Source organism: Drosophila rhopaloa, unplaced genomic scaffold (genome assembly GCF_018152115.1).
Source record: "Drosophila rhopaloa isolate 14029-0021.01 unplaced genomic scaffold, ASM1815211v1 contig_167, whole genome shotgun sequence".
NCBI lineage: Eukaryota > Metazoa > Arthropoda > Insecta > Diptera > Drosophilidae > Drosophila > Drosophila rhopaloa.
In genome coordinates, this window is record NW_025335047.1 from 212,555 (window position 1) to 227,064 (window position 14,510).

The window sequence follows — 14,510 nt, forward strand, 5'->3', positions numbered from 1 at the left end:
TTTTGAATGAAAGCCACTCGGAGGATGCGTGGCGTATGCGCAATATTTCTCCTTGCCACGAGAAGGATATTTTTATACGTTTGTTTGTTTGTGGTTTGTTATCTGGAGAGGAAGCTGTGCTTATTGTTTGCATAATGGACGCTCGTTAGCGGGGGTGCAGCCCTCGGAGGGTGCGAAAATCGGTTGCAATCGGGGGTGAGAAAAAGGAATCATGCTTCCAAAAAGGAGGCTTTCCCAATATAAATGCGCTTTTAATTTGTTTTCCAAGCCTCTTCTGTCAGCTGTCTTTTTAATAAATTACACAGCCTGCAGTTGCCTTTTCCGTTCTTCAGACCCCGTGGTATTTCATCTTTATGGAAAATTAAATGGTTTTGCCCACAAAACCAAAGTAAGCAAAAGTGTTCGTCACAAAGGATTATTTCGCTTTGTGCGTATTTTCTCTCTGCGGTTTCTTGTGGAATGCATGAAAATTGTCATACCAAATTAAGCGAAAATATTATGAAAATTCACAAACGAAAATTCCCAAATAATTGAGCCGAGTATGCAGGAAAGTATGTAACACTACATGATAATCGGACCTCATTTACCCACGCTTGGGCACTCTCATTATTTCCGAATATCCGACTGCATCGCAATTAAAAAACAATCACAGAGTGTCCCTTTATTTGCATTCCTTCATTTTCCATCAGCATCAGCTCAAAGGTTAACGAGCAGCCAATAAATCGCGACTTATGAAAACACAAAAAAGGAAAAATGCCATTGCAGCTTAACCGCTGACGGGCGTTCACGGTTATGTGCTAAACCCAAACCAACCCAGCTCAGTGCGGTTAATATCCTGATCTGCCGACGCGAGTAATTAAGGCAAATCGCAACTCGTAAAGTAGTCCACTGATAACCAGTTCATAAAAGGCAAAAAAAAAACTGTAGCGGCAAAAAGTATATTTAATAATAAGGCGGCCGGCGGAAAAAATCGGCTGAAATTAAACGAACTGCCAGGTCCCGCTGACTGCTGCTGTTAAACCCAATTTCCTGCCCCGAGGTGCCAGTGGTGGAACTTACACTTGACCGCGCGGCATAAATCACGCGGGGCGGTGGGTCGGAAGGGGCTGGTTGGGTGGGTTAGGCTGGCCGGGGGCATCTTCGTTGGTCATAAAAAAGACGTTTAAAAAAATATTGTGTAAAGGTGAGGCTGGCAAAATAATATTTAATAACAAAGAAATACAGAAGACAATGAAAAAGGTCTGGTTTTTATGGGGTAGAACATGGGGGCGGGGTGTTATTTCTGCAGATGGCGCATTCTTAAGAATTTAATTTAGTTTATAATGCTTCAATTGGTGATAAATACGTTACGAGACTTTTATTTACCTGACCAGTAACATTTTAAAACATACCATTTTTTTCTTTAAGTTGTAAAACAATTCCGATTTCATGCGCAAGGGAGGTTTAGCATAAATATAAAGTGTTGGCAGGAAATGTGTATTTTTATATAGTAATAGTAACACATTCTAAATTTATTAAATAAGTGGGCCACAATCTTAAGGGCTTACTAACCGCTTTTTTTTTCACAACCGATTTAGTTACGGATTACAGCACATAAATAATCTTGGCCGACGTGACTAGGTTAAAAGGCCTTCCAGCTTTAGAACTTCCGCCATGAGCTCGTCCAGCAGCCACTCAGGTGTGTTCAGCTATTCCCTTTGCCAGCAGGTAAGGTGATGATCAGGGTGGACCCTCTATAACCCGCTTCCATCCACTATCCCGTCCATTGCACCGTGAACTTAAAGGACCAGACGGACCGAAGCCGGTGACCAAGCCAGGAAATGCTTCCGCTACTGCAGTTCTGGCTTTCATGGTCTTGCACTGAAAAAATCTATATAGAAAATTTCCCTTCAATACAATACAATTCGGGTTTAGAATCGTATTCCAAATGGAAGTAATTCTCAAATATTTTATTACAGAGTGAACACTAAAAAAACATTTAAGTATTGCTAGAATTCCTTGAATTTATGTTGTATGGCTTCACGACATCATTTAATAATACTGCTTGTCAAATTCAAATTAATTTTTCCAAGTGCTTTTACTGTTTCTTTTTCGACCACCTTTATCTTCCTTGCTTCATCATCTCCTGCGTGCATACATTCGCATTTGTTTTTCTTATGCTGCTTATTAATAATTTAAGCTATGTTTTACTCCTCGACGACGACAACGCATTGTTTGCCCGGTAATGTTTGTCTGTCTGAGAATCCAGTTGCCCGACGTGGTCTTACAAAGGATTGCGTCTCACTTACATTTTCGGGCGTTGTGTTAAGCGCCCGTTTTCCACCACCCACTTTAACCCATCATCTGGCACCGGTTGTTTTATTTTTTATTTCCACTCAAATTGTTTTATTTGCAACATACACACTGAAGCACAGGGACGACCCCAGACGCTTGGCTTTATTACGGTGATTTTTCTTGAACGCATCCGTGAGCTGTCTGCTCGCCGCTGCTTCTCATTTTTCCTGCATACCTTTTATAATTTTTATGATTTTATTTGGCTGCCGTGCCCCAACTTTTGATATGCGTTTACCTCGAATTTTCTTTTTCTTTATTATTGTAATTCATATCAAGCAGAAAAGGCGAGGGAGATGCTCTTAGCTCCAGTAGTTCCTTTCCCTTCGTTGCCTCATTCCACTGAATATTTGCCTTTGTGCGATGCGTAATAAGCAAGAACAACAAAAGGCAGAAACCTTTTCAAGAAATTAAAAGAAAAGCTCGACAAGGAGGGCGGTAAAATGTCGAGTAGGTTTGGTTGGGAAAATCCCAAATCCATGACCAAAAACCGTGACGCACTGCACATAAACCGCATAAAGAAGTTAAAAAGGATCCAACTAAAAATTACCTTGCTTCCAATTAAGAATTACTGAAAATCATCCTGCATACACCATAAGACTTTTCAGTTAGCTACTTTTAGTTAAGAAACATTTGGGATATATCTAGATATCAAAATTTTTTATAATAATTACTTGCTTTTTCCAGAACCTCATATATATATCCTTATATACCCTTGTACTTTCCATACACTGGGTGGACCTTAATCCACCAAGGCATTTCCTTTTGTGCCCATTGCTGATGGTTTGATTCTTGGCTTGGCTGCTTGTTTCTTCTTTGGCTCCATAAAAAGCGTTAAAAATTATAGTTATTTAGTAAGATTACTAACACACAAGAGTAGCGTGGAAGTGCGGGCAATTTGCCGGATCTTAAGGACCTTGGCACATTAGGCATGCACGCATGACCATCTTTTAAAATCAAAATTGCGTCGACCCATTAGGCCAACAACAAAGGCTTACGGCAACGGCAACGACTAATTATTCCCCCGTTTACGGCCGCAGGCAGCACAAAACAACCGTTAACGAAAAATATTATTTTGTGTAGCTCGCTTTTGTGCGTGTCCAAACTAGTCGGGCACGCAAGCTGCAAGAAACCAAGAGATCATTACTAAAGGGGGTAAGGGTGGGAGCGGCAGACAGTTAACAAGCTGCTTGTTGCTTGTGGCGTAAGTCAATTTGGCTTGGGGCAAGGACAAGACAAAAAACTAACCGCTATACGGGTACAAGTAAAAGATAGAACGAGAAATCACTCAGAAAAATTTGACTGTTTCTTTTGCAACCACTAGGAAAGAAGATTTTTATAAAAGACAACTTCACATCATTCTTAAAGCTTTATTTTTATTCGGTGATTAAAATATTTTCAAAGTTTGGAATATTTAAAGCCTTTGAATAATTATGAAATTAATTTGAATTGAAGAGGAATTTTATATTTTTAAAGACTATTTTAAGTGCAATATAATTGTATGCGAGGGCCATGTGTGTGGCAATCGAAAAGGGAAACACATTAATTTCAATTAAGGCGTTGCCAAACGCCCCATCGCTTCCTCAAGGAACCGGGCAGCTACTTATCCTTTTATTCGTGCTGCCCTGCGGCATCTTGGAGCACATCGCTGTCCCGTTGTTCTTGTGTGATTCGATGTCCTTGTTCATGTCAAGCGCGCGTTTTACTTACTATTTTCCCGGGGTGTGGGCGAGCATTATTTATTATACTTGCACACAAAGGACAACAAGAACACAATGGCTTCTGTGGGCGACAGGGAAAGAAATGACACGAAGCGATGCAATTCCCAGGTGTCTCGTTAAAATTTGAAGACGAAACATTTCACAGAAAAAATCAGAGCTGGGGTAAATCGAATGGCAAAATGATGCTGTGACTCAAAATAGTTTAGAAGTACATTTTTAATAAAACTTGTCTTCTCTGTCATTAATAAAAGTTATATTTTGGTTTAAAATACACTACGATCTGAAGAGCTTAATAATCTAGGAAGACTGGTAAATTTAAATTTGGGTTCTATTCCTATTAGTGGCACTTCTCTACATTTTATCAATAGTCGATGGAAACTGGAAAGCCCTATTGCAAACAAGCCAATTACTGCGGGACACTTTTAGCACCGGCGGGGGAGCATAGTCAAAGCAGGACTTACCGGGCACAGCTGCACTGGAGAAAAGCGGCTTTAACCCTTAACAGCCCCCCGAGGAAGTTAACGACGACCGAGGACACACACATTCTTGGCAACGTTTTCCTGTTGACTTTGGCTTTACAGTTCAATATTTATTTTCGCGATTTTCACGCCGTGTGCAGCTGAAAGATTGGTTGTCTGCAGAATCATGGCATACCGAAAAGGAGCGCCCAGAGATGTCCCACGTCCCTCGGAGCTGTCGCATGTGGACACAACAAACACAAACGGACACATGCATTAGATGAGCTTAAATGTCGTCGGCACTGTTGCCGTGTCTGCTGCTCCTTTGTTGTCCTCGTCTGCAGGTGTGCTCGCCGAAAGAGAGGACGAAAGTTGTTGACCAAAAACTGGAAAGACAAGCACACGCCGACTGAGACTGAAACACAAACAGCGGGAGGGGGAGCAAAACTTTGGGCAAGCAAAAGTGTTGGGCCAGAACAAACACATTGTCTGTCTGACTGTGTGTCTGTCCGACTGGCCAAATAAGCATTATGAAATTTGCAAAAACTTTTCAATTGAAAGCGAAACTTCAGACAGCCGTGGAGAAAGTTTTTTCAGGGTGGGCGACAACACCTTGAAAAAAGTCCTTGCTGCGATTTATTTGCATGTATGCCTATAAATTTGTAATAAAAACTGTAAACGACCGCAAGGACTGGCGCGAATGCCATCCTTAATACAGTCATCAGACAAAGGGTGCGGGACGACGGCTCTCCACCCAAAAACCCCTTTGCCAACCCCTTGCCGGCTTTTGTTGTAACTCATTTGACATTATTATGTGAACTTTTTATGGCCTCCAAGGCTCAACACGCGCTTCGGGGCTTCGGGTGTATGAAGAGTCCTAGGCGCACACACATCAATAAATTTACTTGAACGGGGAAAGTCCTTTTAGCCCTGTCCTACAAACTGGGATCTTCCTGTCAAAGCTTGTGGTAATTATTATTCTGGTTTATGATTTGGTTTTGGCGGCGTCTTTAGAATTCTCTTTATTACACTACCCATCTACGGTTTCCCGTGTTGGCATAAAATTTTTACTCGACTTACGTGCGCATATCCCTGTGTTAACATGTGAAGGAGGCCGTCTGGAAAGTAGGGCAAAATATCATAATATTTATGGCGCGACGAATAGTTAATGCGCTTTCCATTTCTGGCGGTGTGGATTTATCTGTAGATCCGTTGTGGTTATGACTACTCTTTTGACTACTACTTTTTACTCCTGATTGGACTAGTTAACCCAATGAATCCTTGCCCGTTAAGAAAGCCCGAAAATGTAATCTGCGAAGATAAACGGCTTCAATGATAAGCAGTCTCATCGCATGATAATTGACATGACATAAAAGTGTAGCCAACAATAAAATGAATAGGTGAAGTAATGAAACAAGGATTGTGTAATACAGTTGTATAAATGTGAAGAATATTTCGGGTGAAAACAAGTGCTTGCTAAATGTGATAGAACGAGATATATTAATTGAGTTTTTATAAAAAAAATAAAATTATGCAATTTTCTTCGATATGTAAGATAGGTAGGCACTTTTATTTAACGATATTTTAATTTACGAAATTGACTTTACCGTTGCCGTCTTATTGCATCCCACTGTACTTTCACCCTTCAACTGCTTTTATCTTATCATCATCTGGCTTTGTCGCTCCCGTAATACCATACATAAAATGCAAAATCATAAAAAGAAAGCAGGCACAGCAGCAACAATAACAGCCAGGATTGGCATTCGCATAGAAAGCTAATACAAATATTGACATTGGAAATGCGATTGCTTTCGCTGGAGATTTTGCGTGTCTGTGTGGGCTTTCCAAATGCCGTAAATGTGTGCACTTAAGGAGCTGCGCCTAAGGATTCCCCTTGCGTGGCTTACTTTACCTTTACGACGCCAATATAAATTTGTATTTACATTGCAATAATAAAAGCGGACCCAACTTGTGGGTATTCAATGCCGCACAACTTGCAGCAGCCGCAGGAACGATTTCTGATTTATGGCACTAAAAGTGCACTCAAAGTAGCAGGAGCAGCAAAAGCTCGCCCTGGCAGCCAATATGGCGACGTTTTTTAATTCCGCAGATAACAAAGCACTTGTGGCCAAAGCCGCCTCCGTCGCAGCCGTCGAGGGCAAATAGCAAATGGGGCAATAAGCTGGGCCTTTCAGGCGATGTTCGATGTGGGCTTTGTGGGCCCTTCCACAGGCAGATAAAAATCAAAACTTAAGCGCTTGGGTCGATGCAGCAGAGTGCAGTGGTGGAGCCGCAGCAGCAACAGCGTATGCTGCAACAGGCACCGCGATAACAATTTCTAATAAAACCGCATGACAGCTATTCGCCACCCCCACATTCGTGGCAGAGAATACACAAAGAAAAATGTCATTAGACGTACGATAATATACCTACGATCCTAAGAATTTCTTAGTTCGCTACATTTTTCTTTTAGGTAATTAAAATTAGTGATTAAAAACACCAATGTCGGTTCAAATCTACTCACTTTAAAATATGATTCTGAACTCGGTTCGGTTTTTATTTTAATCTCAGTGTAGACTGTAAGGGGGCGCATTGCGAGGATTATTGTAGCGCTAAGTTTGCCTTGGCCATAAAGTCGTATTATCCTTGGTTGCAGAAACCGGGCTAGGGCTCAGCATGCTGGAAAATTGGTAATATTTATAGCCCGCGCACGCACTGACACACATGACGTATACTTGATGTGGTGCAACGAGTATATAATTGCTTAATTACTCAAAATGCCTGCAAAAGTTCGTTAGAAGTTGAAATGCCATTGGAAAACTTTTGAGGCCGAAAAAAAAAACCATAATATTCAAAAGAAAATAATTTGGTGAATCCAACTTCTGTCTATGCCACAGATTTTTGATTGAGGCTGGGAATTCTGGTTGTGACTCGAAAAAAATCACGACCAGAACGTGAGATACTTAAGATGAAGTGGGCACAAAATATTGAATCCTCCAACATTCCAAAAAAAATAATGTAAAACCCTTTCTTTTTCGCCCTGCAGATTTTCAGCGTAATACTTATACCTTATTGTATGTTAACTTTTTGAATAGCGGGAAATGAGTGAAAGTAAATTTGTTTTTGTTCTCTTCTTTTTAGCAACCAGTTTTCTTGCCTATTTTTCTGCTCCTGTGGTCGGGCTTCTTTTGTTGTGAAGCCCGCGCAATTTGTCTTAAGTGGCCACCACCACCCTTTTGCATTGAAAACCACCGAAACCACCCCAGCAGCTCCACCAACACCCGACCCGCTCGTCGCGTGTGAAAAAAGCGTAGAAAACGGCATAAAGTATGCAAAGCATTTGCATTTAGCATTCAACAAGGCAAACAAAAAATGAAGTGCGAAGCGTCGAAGCCGCGACAAATTTTCCAACTAACTGGCAACCGAAAAAAGGAAAGACAGAAGAAAAAGGATGCGTAAAAGTCGAAAAAAGGGTTTTTTGGGGTCCTTTCGTGCGCTGGCTTTTGTGCTGACAAATTCAGGCGTGATAAGTTTTATGTGCGCTTATTTGACTGTTTTTAAATAGACCCTGCAAAAGGATCAGGAAAGGATAGGGCGGGGGCCGAAGGCTCTAAGGAGTTTTTAGGCCAAAGTTAAATAATTGATGTTGACAATCAACAAAGCAAATAAAGAAGAGGTAGAGCGTGTACGGGGTGTTGAATGAAATGAATGAATAAACGCCCGGGCAGATCGTCGCCTTTATACTTCAACCTCTTCAACTTTAAGGCGTCCTTTCCTTAATGAAGGCATTTCGCGCTTTGCAGTAAATAAAATGTAATTCAATTTATTTCACTTGATTTCTCCATCTGCCGACAAAGATAATGCTTTTATAAATATTAAAATCTTATTAACCAAGCTCTTAGCCAACATACTCGAAAAAAGTCAAGCCCAAGCACAAAGGGACCAAAAGATAAAAATGTGTCAATTGGGAAATCTATTTTGCGGATTTGGGAGCGCACCACTCAATCAAAGGCTGAAATCACACATGTATGTCGGAGAGGTAAGAGGCACACACCTGAGCAGATGCCTGCGCCTGCTTCTTGCCACGCCCTCGCATATTTAAGTAAAACTTTGCCGCTGCCAACGTCGTTGTCCACACATAAATAAAACATTTGCGGCCTGCGGACCGAGGATGAATCGGGAGATGGATGACCCATTGGCGCAAAATGACAGGCAGCAAAAGACGCAGAGGACAAGGGGAAGCTAAAGAAGCAGGAGCAGGAGCAGCGCCGGATGCAAGATACAGGAAAATCCCTTTACGAGCGAGCGGAAGTGCGTACAAAATGATACAACCCCACTCCACCCCCGAGACCTCATCGCCGGCGTTCTGTGTGCGCTTGGTCAAGCAGATATTCCCCCGCCTCGGCATACACCCGCAAAAAATATGGGAGGTCTCTACGTACACTGAAAAACCATTCAGTATAATTCAAGAAGCGAACATGATTTCTCAACACCATTTCACTCTTTATCAAAAATATTGAGAGGAATTATGTCCCTAATATTAAAATATTACAAATGAATAATAATAATGAGAATAAATCTCAATACAGAACAAGTTTCTTACAAGAATGAAACTATTTAAAAATCAAGAAAGCAAAATTCGGTTAGCCGAATACCCTTATACCCTTGTAGTTATAACGATATATTTTTCGGTCGATTCTGTCGACGTTTCGGTCGAGAATATATACTTTATAGGGTAGGAAAACGCTTCCCTACATACTTTTCAACCAATTCAGTATACAATACATTGTATTAAAAAAACTATAATACCCTCTGATTTTTACAAGCCGATGTTTGGTTTAGTGTAGAAACGCTTTTGAGTCAAGAGCCAAAGAAAACGGCAACGGTGTGGGGATTCCTTCCAAAGGGATAAAGATGAGGATAGAATTGGGTATGGGGACGACGGCATGGACATTTCAGCGTGCAGCAAATTGAAATTGAAATTGGAAGAAGCGAAACGAAATGAATTCTGGGGACGCTAACTGGCCAGCCAGCTGATGGCCATGGCCGGCTTCCTGCTGCGAAAAACTGAACCCAACCTGAGTCAAAACGCATTTGCTGGTGGCATAATTGGCGCTTATTTCCTGGACAGATGACGACCTCGTCGTCTCGGCATTTCATCAAATGTTTTGCGCCTGTCGTTTTTATTGGTCACTAGAGGATAAAGATTGCTGGGGTCTGGGGCGATTTCGCAGGAGTATGGCCTGCACAGTGATTGACAGCTGGACAAAAGTTTTCTTTGTGCGCGGCACAGATTATATATAAATCTCAATAAATTTCAATAAGCTACAAAACTTGTTTCCCGAGCTCTTTTGAGTTTACTTTAAAAGTTTTTACTTCTCGCTCTTTGTATTTTGTATGACCCCAAAGTTGTTTTTTCGTGCTTTAATTTCTCTGATGGGGGTCGTATCCGCCTCTTCCGTTTCTCCTCTTTCTCTGTGTGCGTAACTTTGTCAAATGAAGCGTATTAGGGCTAAAACTTTTAATTGGTCAAATGGCTGACAGATTGTGCGCTAAAGTGATTTTTACCCACACGCACATACTCGAAAGAGTAAAGCTTCTTCGGCGTGTGTAAGGTTGACTTTTGCACTTTTTGCGAGTCCCTAACAAACTATTTTTAATCGGATTTTGGAGATGTTCAGTGCATCGCCTCAAAATATGTTTTTGAGTGCAATAAATTGACTAGAAATATTAAACATACATACTTATATCGGCTAAACACATATATTTTTAAATAGTATTATGTATATTAAAGTCTAAATGTTTGCACAACACGAGTAACGGGTATAGCGAATAGCTTTTTTTGAAAGGAGTTATCTTTGCCGGGCAATTGCAACTGTGTACAATGTAAATACATACATATGTATATGCTTACATACATACACACATACGCCATTGTTGGACTCAGACCTCCAATTTGGCTAACTAGATTTCATTTGCATAGTTCTTGGGATATAGTTCAGTATTGACAAATGAAAACCATCGAAATTTCCTTTAATAGAAATCCTTATCGAGAATTAACGTTGACTCTGTTGAGCACCTTGGCTCCTTGGTTCCAAAGTCATCCGTTAGATGGCGCCATGAAAGGCGGAAATGTAGGCGCTAGCCTGGCTTAAGCGTTTAATGGGTTTTTGGGCGTTAGAGTGGGCGTGGCAAACTTTTATTAGGCCAATCGATATTTATTGACGAAACAAATACATATCAATTAAAATTTTCATAATATCATCAAAACTGTGGCCACAACTTGTGGCTTGTGGGCGTCAGAGGGGGCATGGCACCATTTTGAAACAAACTTGCACTGCGTAGGAATTCCTAAAATCTACATGCAAAATGCCAATCTTCTAGCTTTTATAGTTTCCGAGATCTCAGCGTTCATAGGGACAGACAGACGGACAGACGGACATGGCTAGATCGACTCGGCTAGTGATCCTGAACAAGAATATATATACTTTATAGGGTCGGAAAACCTTCCTTCTACCTGTTACATACTTTTGCACGAATACAATATACCCTTTTACTCTACGAGTAACGGGTATAAAAAGTAAAAATAGTCTTGAAGGATTAAGAATGTTTGGAAGTTAAATCAAGTCAAACTAAAAAAAAAATAAAAAACTCATGTAATACAATGCGTGAAAGGCTCTTCAGTTCAAACGCTATGTCAAAATCAAGCTGACATTCGGCAGTCAAAATTAGAGTAAAATGCGTTGGGGCGCCTTTCCGCTTTCAGAGCGTGAAATATATATCATAATGTTTTTGATAAAATATGCTGAAAATGAGATAAGCAGCAATCCCATTGGTGCTCCCTGGCAGTCGAGACAAATGCACGAGCACACACAGGAATTGGAAGGATGGAGACGGGAATATCCCCTTGCGTGGGTAAACAAACATGGGGGATTGCTGGATGATTCCGTGTTGGTCCAGCATACCAGGGATTCAATTTCTCAAAAGGAATTTTTGAGCACGCAGAGCACAATGTGGCAGCAGACATCAGTAGACAACGGAACAGATTTGTCTAAGGAAGATAACCAAAGCAAAGGTTACCGAGAACAACTGGAGGTAAATTACAATTTAAGTGAATTTTTCATGGCGTCGACAGCAGTAGTAAGACGGTTAGCCCTTTTTTGTTTGTTTGGCCCATCTAAAGAGGACCTTGAATAATCCCCCAACAACACCAAGTGTAGAGAAGTCGAAAAGTCAATAGGTAAGAGCCCGAAGATTTGTCGGGTGCGAATTGAAAGAAATTGGCAAAAAAAATGTTGTTAAATTATGCAGCAGCATCAACAGAACCAGAACTCTCTCTTACATACTCACATAAAAGACGAAGGACCAACATTTAATGGTTTATGCGCCAGAAGTAGTAGTAGTCTTATCCAAATTTAAAGCTCCCGGTGTGAGCACGAGTCCATCTTTTAACTAATGCACGGCGGGATCACACAAAAGGCTCATTTTCACGTCCTCACAATAAACTAAAAGAAAATTTGAAACTGAGGAAACTATAGTGGTCATTTTTACTTAATACTGATTTCAAATTATACGTTTTTTTTAACATGACAAAATTCGGACGATTACGGTATATTTTATTTTAGAATTGACAACTATGTACTTAATTTGGATTAAAAAATGCAATTCAAACTTATCGAAGTATGACAATTTCATGGTTTCGATCAAAAGACCGAATCTCGATTTGATTATATTTAAATATTTTTCAAATGAAAATATACAACAAGAAAGGCGGTTCCCCCAATAAAGAAATCATTAAACTGGGATATGAATTAATTTATTATTATATGACCAAACTTAATATAGTAATTTGCGCTTCTATTACCTTTGCTCCATGTATTTAAGTCAAGTTTGAGCATTCAAATGCCAGTTAAACCGGTTTTAAATGGTCCGGTAACACTCGCAGTTTCGATTACAGTTAATGGTTTATCCGCAGTGTAATAGATAGATTACACCACCCACACACACTCGAACCCTAGCCCTCTTGTCGGGAGTTTGTGCGTGCGGGTATCTGTGTGCACCAAGCAACAACGTTGTCTGCTCGTTTTAAAGCTAATAGCAGCCACTTCATTTGTGTCACTCGATGGCACTTCACACGTGACAACGATAGCAGCAGCAACAACTAGATGCGCAAATTTTATTGAAATATCTGGGTTAAATAAAATCGCAGGAGAATAAAAAAGAAAACGGATTGCTCTACATGTAATATTGGATGAAATAAAATTCTTTGGTGGTGAGTAAAATAACTAGTTTGAATTAAACTAAATATTAAGAAATTTAACGTTTAAATTGTCCCCTTTTTCTATAGCTTACTTTTAGTGCTTTATTTTGAAATGTCGCCGGAACACGTTAACCTGCTAATTGGCCAATTTGTGTGCGTTGTTTAGTCAAACGTTATTCAGCCGTTAATTAGTCAAATTAGTTGATGTCAGCTCGATAATTTTGGGCCTGACCCACATCTACCACGTGTGGCGAATGCAATTGCAAAATGTTTCCCCATAAAAGTTAATTGAGCGTTAAATTATTTTTAATGAATTACAACAGTCCGACAGAAGTTCATATTAAGTGCATTTCCGGGAAAATATCGAATGCTTTTGGGAAAGGAAGAAGATCAGAGGAGCGGAAAGAGGTCTTGGTGCCTTGAAATTAACACTTCTCAACCTAATTTGATATTCATTCATTTCTCATGAGAGCGACAGGGAGACGATGAGGACGTCAAAAGAAAACTTTATCCGTGGCAAAGTGATGGGCGGAAAGTTGTTGGCCGGGCTGCAACGTCAAGGAAAAGTGTGAAAATTCCCCAGCCAGTCTTGGGGACTTCTTTTTTGCTCCTGTTTCGTTGTTAATTTTTCAGTTTTCTTTTTGATTTTTTTTGTAAAGCGTTTTTAACGATAAAAGCCAACAGAGATGGAACTAGGCTTAGTCCTTTTCGTGAGAGACTCATTGGGGCCTGGATGTAAGCCTTTTTCACGGCCTTGTTAAACATTTCCTTGCATATAATTAAAATTGTTGAGGGTATGTTTCGCCTTTTGTCTGCTCTGATGTAATTTTTAGCTACAACATATTACGGCCTTTAATCTGTTTTAATGTCCGTTATCGCCTACCTCTCAATTTCTGTCCGGTTGTCCCACTCTCCGACCTCCAGTTGCATTGCATGTCAGCCTTCCTAAGCGTGTCCTTGGGTGCATTTAATCCTTAGTGTAGACCTCTTTTTTTTCCTGGGTAAGAATTGAATTGCTTTTGATAATAAATGTTTGCCGTTCTCAGTTGTTTGCCTTTCAATTTTATAGCATTTCCTCGTACGATTTTCCAATTTTACGGCAATTTCTGTACAGATATTGAGGAGAAAAAACGCTATTAGTGGTAATTTTGTGTGCATGTGCGTTTGGGCTTTATTTCCACCCCCTCGTGATTTTCTTCATTTTTAATTTGCATTCTTGGCCTCGCAGAGGGTGGAGAGTTGGGTGGTAAGTTTGTCACAATTCAATCAGGAGTCTGTTTTCCTTTTTTGGGGGCTTTAATAAATAAATACGAGCACAAAATTACATTTGGGCCCCGAGGGGAAAAGGCAGCCACTCAATAACTCGCAAGGTGAAACCTTCTTCGCTGGCTCCTTCCCCCTCTCTCGCCCTAATCAACAACAATTCACTTTCACTCTCAAGCGATGTTCATATGAGGAACATCCAGAAAAATACAGGGGGGAGGAAAAATCGCAGGAATGAGAGAGTCAAAAAATGTGATTTGAATTTTTTCCTTGTTTCATTCTCTGGCCAATTTGCAAATTTGCACAAAGGGGTGGCAAGAAGAGAGGGAGAAGGCAGACAAGCGGTAAAGCAAATAAACAGTTAATGCTTTTATGCAAATTTATGCCATTAACACAAATAAGCACAGCCCCAGTCGAAATTTGAAAACAATTTGTCACTCAAAAGTCACTTTTGCTTGCCGTTACCCCTCACCCCTC

The 14,510-nt window shown here is 40.4% G+C and overlaps 1 protein-coding gene across 4 annotated transcripts in view; it reads left to right on the forward strand.

Moving 5' to 3' along the window:
* The window catches only part of LOC108043471 (polypyrimidine tract-binding protein 1), a 147,348-nt gene that overhangs the window by 39,422 nt on the left and 93,416 nt on the right, over positions 1 to 14,510 (forward strand). The window lies entirely within an intron of this gene.